The sequence below is a fragment of the Octopus bimaculoides genome, chromosome 2 (assembly GCF_046866305.1).
Source record: "Octopus bimaculoides isolate indiv1 chromosome 2, ASM4686630v1, whole genome shotgun sequence".
Lineage (NCBI taxonomy): Eukaryota > Metazoa > Mollusca > Cephalopoda > Octopoda > Octopodidae > Octopus > Octopus bimaculoides.
The window spans coordinates 18,483,241-18,495,230 of NC_142929.1; the positions used below are offsets into that span (position 1 = coordinate 18,483,241).

The following is an 11,990-nucleotide window of genomic DNA, read 5'->3' on the forward strand; positions in this document are numbered from 1 at the left end:
TCTGCCACACTGTGAGCCGCCGCACTGTGGCGTGCTACGAGAGATTCCTGGAGTGCCGCGAAAAGTATTTTCGGGAAACAACGATCCATGAACATTCGTGTTTAAATATATATTAATTATATAAATCGTAAAATATGGTAAACATAAATTACGTTACACGACGAAAAACAGATTTGCTACAATGTATTACATTTGTTCTGATGAGGTAGAATTTGCCATTCATCCTTTCGGTATCGATAAATTAAGTACCAGTTGCATACTGTAGTTGATATAATAGATTGGCCCCCTCCGCAAACATTTCAGTCCTTTTGCCTAGAGTAGAAAAGAAAAGAATACATTACATTTCTTAAGGCGGCGAGCTAGCAGAAACGTTTGCACGCCGGGCGAAATGCGGTATTTTGTCTGCCGCTACGTTCTGAGTTCAAATTCCGCCGCGGTCGACTTTGTCTTTCATCCTTTCGAAGTCGATTAAATAAGTACCAGTTACGCACTGAGGTCGATATAATCGACTTAATTCGTTAGTCTGTCCTTGTTTATCCCCTCTGTTTATAGCCCCTTGTGGGCAATAAAGAAATAAGAAACGTTAGCACGCCGGGCAAAATGCATAGCGGTATTTCGTCTATCTATACGTTCTGATTTCAAATCTGCTGAGGTCGACATTGCCTTTCATTCTTCCGGGGTCGATAAATTAAGTACCAGTTGTGTTCTGGAGTCGATCTAATCGACTGGTCCCTTTCTCCTAAAATGCCGGGCCTTGTTCCTAGAATAGAAAATAATATATTACATTTCTTATTCCGTGGTCGACTTTGCTTTTCTTCCTTGTGCCTAGAGAAGAAAAGAATATATTACATTTCTGCATTAAAACCGGGATTGTCTGTCAGTAAATTGTTTAGTAGTCTTTGTTTTTTTTAATTTTGATTTATTAATAATTTACATAAATCATTTTATGTTAATATTAATCGATTTTTAGCTTTAGATTTTAACATGAACAAATTTTTCAGTGAGACCTCAACAATATAAGGAAGAGAGTAATAGCTAACAAGACGAACACCAGAATAAAAAGTCCACCCTGTCAAAACGAAAATATAAAGAAAATTACGTGCAATATGGGTTGTATATTATCGGCGAAAGACAGCTCGGTTCCTTTTTGTATGATTTGTTTAATAACATTCTCAAATTAAGCGATTGTTTTCAGTAAACTTCAACGTCATTTAATAACAAACCATCTGCAACAAATGGACAAACCAAAAGAAATTCTTGAGATGCTAAAAAATAATGTAAAAATTCAATCAAACAAACTGAAGAAAAAATTTCACTGAATTCCCGAGAAAGCTCACATCGCTAGTTACAAGATTTCCCAGCTTTTGGCAAAGAAGAAAAAACACATTTTGAAGCCGAAAACATTATTTTACCAGCCTTGGAGATCATCGTTAGTACAATGATTAGTGACGAAGACCATTAAGATTAAGACCAGTCCTTTGTCTGTCCACACGATTTCACGTAAAATTCAAGACAGTTTGCGAGCCATTGATGATCAGTTCCGCGAACATTTCACTGAAGCAAAAAATGAACTCGGAAACTTGTGGGCCTAACAAATCAATGAAAGTACAGACATCAGCAACAATGCTCAACTAATTTCATTTCCGCGAATCATCAGAAGTGGTAAAATCATTAGTCACTTTTTTTTCTTTTTGTTGTGAATTGAAGAAAGAACGACAAGAGATGTCTTTAACCTGGTAAACCAAAATGTCGTATTGAGAGGGAAGCAGCGGCAAACGTCTATTGGCGTTTACACAAAACAATTCACAATTTAAAATTGTACATTGCATGATTCACAGCGAAGCTTTGGTGTCAGTATATCTATCCTGATGGCCTCCTGAAGACGATGGACAATGTTGTTCAAGTAGTGAATTATATAAAATCGCTTTCCCTACGGTGCAAACATTTTGCATCCCTGTGTGAAATTATGGGTTCTGATTTTAAGTGCTAACTGCTTCAAACAAAAATGCGATGACTCTCGAAAGGAAAAGTGCTCTCTCGATTTATCTCTTTGCAAACTGAAATGATATGTTTATTCGATGCTGAAAATTCTGGATTTGAATTTCTTAACGATGACAATTAGTGACTGGAATTAGCATTTCTCAACGATCTTTTTGAGAAGTTGAACATTTTAAATTTGAGTCTGCAAGGCGCGAACGAAAATATTACAATTACAAGCAAATTAAAAACTTTCACCGACAAGTTAGAAATGTGAATAACGCGAATTAAAAACTCGCAGCTTGATTGTTTCGCAGGCGTAGAGAACAAACGAATTAAAAATTTTGTCAGAAGTGCAGAAAACAGTAGAAAACACCGCTGTATCATTTTCTAAGTATTTTCCATCTCTTCATCATCAAATGTACGAGTGTGTCATCAATCCTTTCGCACGAACAAGAAGAAACTTTAATAGACTCGAAAAACGATGCTGTGCACCAAGCCACATTTTCTGTGCTAGAACTTTCAGAGTTTTTGATTTTGGAGTAAATATCATCGATTAGGTACTACTTATGGAAATGAAGTCAAAAAACGGGAACAATTACAGGTGATAAATGAGGAGGTACGTATTTGTTTATCTAATTTAGAGCCGCATTTAGACAAAATTTTCTCTCAAAATCATTTGCATCCTTCTCACTAAAAACATTCTTATTGCATTATATTAGCTACACGGTGAGCTTCAGAAACGTTAGCACGCTGGTCGAAATGCTTAGAGGTATTCCATCTGTCTTTACGTTCTGAGTTCAAATTCCGCCGAAATCAACTTTGCCTTTTATCCTTTCGGGGTCGATAAATTAGGTAACAGTTGCGTACTGAGGTCGATCTAGTCGGCTGGGCCCCTCCCCCAAAATTTCGGGCCTTGTGCCTACAGTAGAAAAGAATATATTCATACTAATAAGGTATATCCAGTTGGGATTATTATTTTGTGTGCCGCAAAATTAATTCACCTCGGCCAGTGTGTCGTAAGGTAAAAGAGTTTGGCAGACATTACTTTAGTATAACCTGATTTTAATAAATATATGTTGGTAGAACTACCAAATAACTCGTTGACCATTATCGTGTGTATACTAAGCCATTCATAATGGAATAATGTGAAATAAAGTTTTGAGGTTTATATCGAAAGTTTTTTCATATGATTAGTAAGAAAGAAATAATCTTTTTCACAAGAATTTTCTATACTGAAGAAGTGTAAACAGAAAATTACGGAATAATAGAATATCTCCAGTTGCAAAAAAAAAAAAAAAAAAAAAAAAAATTACACGGCAAAATATCGTCAATCGATTCTATACAATCATAAATAATGGTGATCCTTCTTGTAAATGGAAAATTTCACTATGTCTAGCATAAAAAATAGTTTTGCCTAAGTTTTATAATCAATTACGCGAAGACAAAGAACATATTTGCATGCAATGCCAAGTAAGTACCATCTATTATATTTTAAGATAATATAAATGATAAAATGAAAATGAAATACATTTTTGCACATCAGCGAATCATTCCACTATGGGTTAGTGAAAAGAAGACACCTATCTGGAATTATGTGTTTATACCCCCTGGAAAACATGGAAATTAAATCCAAAGCAAAAACGCAATAACAAGTATAGAAGTAAACATACATGGACAACACTTGCGCACGCCTAAACACGCGCACACCTCTGCTTAGATTTACATATATATGATACGTATTCTCAAACAATTCAGAATGTTTAAATAGTTCAACATACGACCGTCTATAAACTAAGGTTTCTATTTACATGATTAAGAGTATCAACTCTCTCAGCTGTATTCGTAACATACGTAAGTAAATGTGCGCGTGTTACTGTGTGTTTTGTGCCTAATAGCTTTCATTGTTATAAATATATATATATATATATATATATATATATATATATATATATATATATATTTCATTTAAAATGCAGAGATGCCTATAATAGGACATCTACTCGCTAGAAATAGCAGCAAAAGACTATATACCACAAAAATTAGGGATAATTTCGAAAGGAAATGAAAAATAAAAACTTTTACCAATCTATATTCTGTACCATGGTTTCAAGTCAATTTTAGTAAGATAAAGATTATATATCTTACAAGGTCGGACTATCGTCAGCAGAAGTGACCAGACAACATATGAAGCACGAGTCAAATAAGCAGCATGGTTCGTGTTCCTATGTCTAATTTTTCAAAATATACCGCGTATTTGCGGTTTACCGCGTATTTGCGGTTTACCGCGTATTTGCTGACGATAGTCCGACCTTGTAAGATATATAATCTTTATCTTACTAAAATTGACTTGAAACCATGGTACAGAATATAGATTGGTAAAAGTTTTTATTTTTATTTTTCATTTCCTTTCGAAATTATCCCTAATTTTTGTGGTATATAGTCTTTTGCTGCTATTTCTAGCGAGTAGATGTCCTATTATAGGCATCTCTGCATTTTAAATGAATAATACATAGTCTATTGACTGTTTTTTTACTCTCGCTAGACCACTGGTGGTAAATGAAATTTCTAAAATTTTTTTGCTACCCTATAATTTATTAATAATGATAAAACTCTTTTTGGATGATTTTCTGAAGGAATTTCGGCATTTTTGTATTTGCTGCCGATTAGGTAAACCGCAAATACGCGGTATATTTTGAAACATTAGACATAGGAACACGAACCATGCTGCTTATTTGACTCGTGCTTCATATGTTGTCTGGTCATTTCTGCTGACGATAGTCCGACCTTGTAAGATATATAATCTTTTTCTTACTAAAATTGACTTGAAACCATGGTACAGAATATAGATTGGTAAAAGTTTTTATTTTTCATTTCCTTTCGAAATTATCCCTAATTTTTGTGGTATATAGTCTTTTGCTGCTATTTCTAGCGAGTAGATGTCCTATTATAGGCATCTCTGCATTTTAAATGAATAATACATAGTCTATTGACTGTTTTTTTACTCTCGCTAGACCACTGGTGGTAAATAAAATTTCTAAAATTTTTGTGCTACCCTATAATTTATTAATATATATATATATATGCATTTTTTACTTATGCGCCCTTTTTAAAGCCTAGCCAGGTTCATGGGCCCGGTGTTCCGGTTTCTATGGCGTATGCGTTCAAGTAAAACAGTAAAAGAGTAAGTATAAACTGAAAATTAATAAACACCCGGATCGTTATGACTAAACGCATCAGTCTTCTCCTAATCATGATTATACCCGTAACATATATTGGACTTATTTCAGTTATACTTACTATCTGTGCAGAAATACTTTGTATTTTTGTAAACACTAGAAACTTTGCAAGACATCAAACTCCTAGAATTACACCGAAGTGAAGAATGTTTAAATGAACAATCAAAAGTTATCATTGAACATAAACTAACGCATAGCTTCAAAAACACAACTTCCAATCAAAATAAAAGCGTCGATTTGGACAGTAGTAGTAGTAGTATTAGTAGTGGTAGTGGTGGTGGTGGTGGTGGTGGTGGTGGTGGTGGTAGTAGTAGTAGTAGTAGTAGTAGTAGTAGTAGTAGTAGTAGTAGTAGTAGTCAACCCGCATCTCCCACACTAGATCACCACAGAATAAACAAGACTAGTGGTAATAGCAAACTGCAGTCATATGGAAGTAGCCAACCTTCTAGAGATCTAATGCGGTCAAATGAGAGCTTCCTCGGGAATATCAAAATGATAGCTACCAGGGGAATATCCAAATTATTTTAATTTTCGAAACTTGATGGGAGACATAAACCGCAGCAAGAAGGAAACATTGAATTTAAAGAGAGGTAATTTAAAACAGGCATAACAAGATTCTTCTAAATTAGAAATGTAAGTAATCAATGACATAGCGTGAAACTGATGTCTGTTTATCCAGAAACGACATAGGAGACTACAAATGTCTTGATATATTGTTGTTGTTGTTGGCACTCCGTCGCTTACGACGTCGAGGGTTCCAGTTGATCCGATCAACGGAACAGCCTGCTCGTGAAATTAACGTGCAAGTGGCTGAGCACTCTACAGACACGTGTACCCTTAACGTAGTTCTCGGGGATATTCAGCGTGACACAGTGTGACAAGGCTGACTCTTTGAATTACAGGCACAACAGAAATAGGAAGTAAGAGTGAGAGAAAGTTGTGTTGAAAGAGTACAGCAGGGTTCGCCACCATCCCCTGCCGTAGCCTCGTGGAGCTTTTAAGTGTTTTCGCTCAATAAACACTCACAATGCCCAGTCTGGGAATCGAAACTGCGACCCTATGACCGCGTGTCTGCTGCCCTAACCACTGGGCCATTGCGCTTCCACTGCCTTGATATATACAGCAGCAATAACATTGCTGTCCTACAACAAGGTGATATGGTGGCACAATGAAGGCAATGGTAAATATCAAGAGCCGGATTGGGATCACGTCTTGCACGATAAATTCTGTTTCTTTGAAGAACCGTCTTGCAGTTTATCATAGTTACAAAGTGCATCATTAACCACAAATCCATAAACTCAGAAACATTTAAAGAACAAATAGAGAAGCAATCTAAATCTAAAGCCTGATCCTCAAACCTTTGGGAAAGAACATCATTAGGATAAATGATGGAGTTAGGGAGAGACATGGGACAAGACACAACGAAGTACTCTTTTGTAATTACATTGGTAAATTGCGTCTATAACAACAACAACAAAAAAGAACAAAAAAAAACGAGGATAGGCGCGTTGCACGAATTCCAGTGTTCTCCAATCATTTCTTACCTTTAGACACCCTTTGATTACTATTTTCTTCTAGTGGACCCCCTTAGCCATTCAATTTAAAAAAAAACAGTTTTATAGTCATGTCTTTCAAAATTCCTATATCGTTTTTCACATGATCACTTATGTAGATTTGCAATAGGATTCTCAAACAGAACGTGTTTCAGTGGCCGTGAACATATTAAGTAAAAGATATAAGTAAAGCATGACAAACAGAAACCTAGCTATTTCTTGGAATATAGACATATCGAAGCAAAATTGTTCATGGAGCCTTAAATACTACCACGAATCTCCAAAGTTATTGTTTTACTTGAATGGGCCCACAAAAATCTTATATGGAGACCTAGCCGTGATATGGACTCCGATATTGAGAACCACTGCTTTATGCCATAGGGGCGGGGGGGATAAATCAAATGAACCGGTTGGTATAAGAAGTCCAATAAATCTAACTTTAAATCACTTTTTAATAAATCCGACAACGGAAGAAAGCACTAAAAATGTAAATAGAATGTAAATAAAAGTATATATAATCATCCAATATTCTGACTAATTATGCTTAAATATATGTATGTAATACATACATAGATACATACATACATACATACATACATACATATAAATATATATATATATATGTAGGAGAGTATTGTAGTTCGCTTGAAGCATTGTGTATTGTTTGTAAAGAATAAAAAGTTTAGGAAGGTATAACAATGCACTATAGGACAAAAAATGGACTGTATACTTGTTGTAACTTGGTAAACTATAGTCCGATGATATTTCGGAATTAGAATTCCTTCTTCAGATCTTATTTGCTGGAGTCTCTGCTACAAACTGTTTTCCAACGGTTTTTCTTTTTTCTGAAGCGTCTCAGGAGTGGTCTCACGAAGCTTCTTCTGGAATTCCTCATGAGAAGTGCGTGAGGTCGGCTGTTTCAATCTCGTGTGTGTTGTGTTGATACATCTGTGGCGCTGCTTCTAAGTTATGTGTTATACGTGCAGCTTCTCTTTTTTATTTATGTAATAACATGCGCAGGAGGCAATATATAGGCCATGCAAAAAACAGCCTACGAAAAAGGATGGCATTACATAAATCCCAAATCAGGAATCCTGAATACAGAAAAATACCTGTCAGCGACCACATTGACAGATGTACACCGAATAAAAATCCAAAGTTTACGACCTTCCCACTTTACCAATTTAATTACAACGCAACTTTCACCCAACGTCAAAACAAAGAGCTTCATTTTATTAGGAAATTCGGGTCAAGTTTAAACACCCTTAGCCAGTAACATTAAAATCATATATTAGTTATTACGGTCACTACTACTACTACTATTAAGGTCACTACTAACAATCACTGCTACTTCTATCACTACTACTGCTGCTGCCGCTGCTTCTGCTGTTACTACTGCTACTGTTATAACGGTTACTACTACTGCTCCTATTTCGGTCACTACTACAGCTACTGCTGCCTCTGCTGCTGCTTCTGCTGCTGCTTCTGCTGCTGCTGCTGCTTGTGCTGCTTCCACGCCTACCACTACAACCAATTAACTACTGCTACGGACACGGACAGAGGTCACTGCCATTTACAATTACCAACAGGGTCACTACTACTACTACAACCAACAAAAACTGTCCCCACGTGAACTATTAACACCAGTAAGGAACAATTACGAACTCTTCATTTAATTTCATTTTTTTTTAATATGTATTTTTGATAAGGTTCGTTTTTACAAGAACCGAAACATGTTAAAAATATCTCTGACAAAATTTTAAATTAAAATTCATTTTTTATATATTGGCGTTTTCAAACTTCTTTTTTATAAATATATATATATATATATTTATGTATACTTATAAATATATTATCCCCAGTGCTGCTCCAGCATGACCGCAGCTGCATGACCGAAACTAATAAAGGAATAAAATTATATATATATATATATATATATATATATATATATATATATATATATATATATATATATACACATACATATATATATATATATATATATATATATATATATATATATATATATATATATATATATTTATATATACATACATATGTATATGCACGTGTTTATATACGATGAAATGTGTTTATAAAATATAATTATATTAGTGACTTATTCCTCTACGTTCTTATATAATCTCGATCACATTTCTGCTGGAAGCATTAATTTTATTCAAATCCTTTGAATTTATCAATATTGTTGCTATCCTCGCTGGACAGAAGCAATCGATCTTTGCGTAGAGATTCACCGATGCTTAAAATAAAGGCAATCTCTATCTCTTACAGATGATTGTTTATAACATAGTTTTCTTTACTTTTCTTCCCTTCCCTTTCGTATTTCTTTTCTTATTTTTCCATCACTCATATCTTCCGTCCCCCCCCCCATTTCCCATGATTTTTTTTCACACAATGGTTTCGTATTTCACTTATTTTTTGTGTGCTAATACAAATAGTTTAAACGCCATGATTTCACTGAAGCGAATAGACAGTTGAATGTGATGCTCGGAAATTAGACTAGGAATCAGATGACATTTCATTTAATGTGTGTATGCGGAATTCATGATAGATGAAACAAAATAAATAAAATTACCCTCATAGATATTTCGATATATATTTATTGGCAACGAAATAGATTTCATTCCCCCAACAGTATCAAGGTTGTGTTTGTGTGGTTGCATGTGGGTATGTGTGTGTGTGCGTGCGTGTACGTGTGTGCGTGTGTTTGTGAGAGAGAGAGAGAGAGAGAGAGAGAATATATTTTTACATACGTGCATGTATATATATATATATATAACGTATGTCGAGGGATATGACAATCAAGGAAGAACCTTAAATGGAAGTCTTATTTAACAGACATTGGTTCAACCTCAGCATCAGTCACAGATTTAATATGTCGAGGAACTGATGTATAGTTTCTGATTGGTTGTTCGGGGAATTTTCATTCATTCTTTAAATGGTCACCACTGGAACTCATTCAGTGACAATGCCAAAGAGAAGACGAACCCTGCTTGCTGTTCCAAAAAGCCCCCTAAATCTTCGGGTATATAGATTGTATTTGGGTCCAGTGATTGTCGCGGCCAATATATAAGTCGACTTCGCTTTTGAGCTATTCCTACGAATTTAGATTTTCATTGGCTGTGTGAATATGAAGATTATCATCACGACAATGAGGAAACAATATTCATCACATAGAATGCACAAGGTCAAGGAAGATACATAACCGTTGACGTTAACACGTACAGCAGCAAAAATGATTAAGAGGATTCCTTGATACTGCTGCCCATGTAGTAACAGAGACAGTTCAATGTTTTATGTTAGCAGTCTCAAATTCAGAGATAGCGGTATCTTTATGCTTCCAGACATAAATTGGTCGGGAAATTGAAAAACTGTGAATGACGATTCATAAGAAGTCACGACATTGTACCACTGAGCAATTGACTCCTATTAAAAGTTTAGCCGCCATTTTCTGCTTATCTTTCTTGATCAGGAAGTGAAGTAGCAACAACAGTCATTCCTAAGAAGCCATCTATCCAAGTTATGACAAAAGATTTTGGTTGACACATGTAGGGCAAGCTATAGTTTTTAGATGCATTGCGATTGTATTAGACGCAATACCTTTCATAATTGGTTCTCATTCGCTATGAGATTTGCCTGATCTCCAGAACTGTCTTCACCAGAGCTGTGTTGCCATGGTCTCGAATGGCCCTTTAGAAAGAGTAAGGCTAGAAACATTAAGTATTTCAACAATTTAATGACTGTGTCTCCCACCATCTGAACCTGAACTACTCTTTGAAAATAAAGCAGTTCAAGCATTTTAATTGATACAATTATAAATATTCCCAAAAGTGTAAAAGCAGATAACTGTATTATTATGTTCAAGGCGTATGTAATGCATATAAATGTATCTATACACAATACTGCCATATTGGTAATAGCAAAAACAAAAAAGAAAAGGAAGAGACAGAAAATACTTTTATTAAAACGTGTATAGTCCTTATTTTCATAAGTATATGTATATATATATATATGCACACACACTTACAATCACATACACAAACACACACACAGGCATATATATATATATATATATATATATATATATATATATATATATATATATATATAGAGAGAGAGAGAGAGAGAGAGAGAGAGAGAAGGAGAGAGCATATGAGGGGTATACAGATAGTAGACCTATATCGAACTGTACGAAAATTTGAAATTGCTTTTGTATTATTAATTTCGTATCATCTCTCACCACAAAATGTAGCAAAGATTTTAATGTCTTCATTTTTTTATGTAAGTGTATTGTGAGTGTATGTGCGTATATATGAATATATATAATTTAAATATTAATATGCGTACCTTTGTATGTTTATTGTTGTATGTATGTGTGCATTTATTTGCGTGTATATATATATATATATATATATATATATATATATATATATATATATATATGTATATATATATGTATATATATATGTATATATATATATGTATATATATATGTATATATAATATATGTATATGTATATGTATATATATATATATATATAATATATGTATATATATATATATATATATATATATATATATATATATATATATATATATATATATATATATATTGGTATGTGAGTTTATGTGTACGTAATTTACATCTATCTCTAATTACTCTTTACTCTCTCGTTAAATATTACTTCTGCTCTTTTTTATATCGATCCCTTGCTATGACTCCTGATTTAATATTCGATACTATATATATATATATATATTGCCGCTCATTTCAATGTGGGTTTGTATTAATTTAACTCTCGAATTGATGAATTACTGATTAGTTTGTAATTGTGTATGGCTTTTGCTTGTTTGTGTGTTTGCATGTGTGTTTCTATGTCTATGTGTGAGTATTAAGCCTTGTCTTCCGTTGGTTTGGACGTTGGTTCTAAATTCGTGTGTACAGCCCATGGGTCGGGAGACGAATTTTGCCCTTCAGAGTAAAAATTTCTCTTCGCATTGCTTTCAATTACACAGTTATACAGAACAGCAGTCGAGTGCTGATGCAATTTTGTTTCCACAGATGGTTTTACATCGTGGGTGTTCTGCTGATTAATAGTTGTGGAGGCGGTGAACACGTCTATGCATTTTGACGTCAACAAATCTGCATAAACCATTGAATGATCGGGACGTAGTGCAAACCTATATCTGTTACCAACGT

General features: G+C 34.3%; 1 long non-coding RNA gene across 1 annotated transcript; it reads left to right on the forward strand.

Annotated features, from left to right (window-relative positions):
* The first annotated feature begins 1,048 nt into the window (after positions 1–1,048).
* LOC149136884 (uncharacterized) lies at positions 1,049–8,550 on the forward strand. Its single transcript, XR_016237854.1, has 2 exons — positions 1,049–2,596; positions 8,219–8,550. It is a non-coding gene; the product is annotated as an uncharacterized LOC149136884 (long non-coding RNA).
* Positions 8,551–11,990: the final 3,440 nt, after the last annotated feature.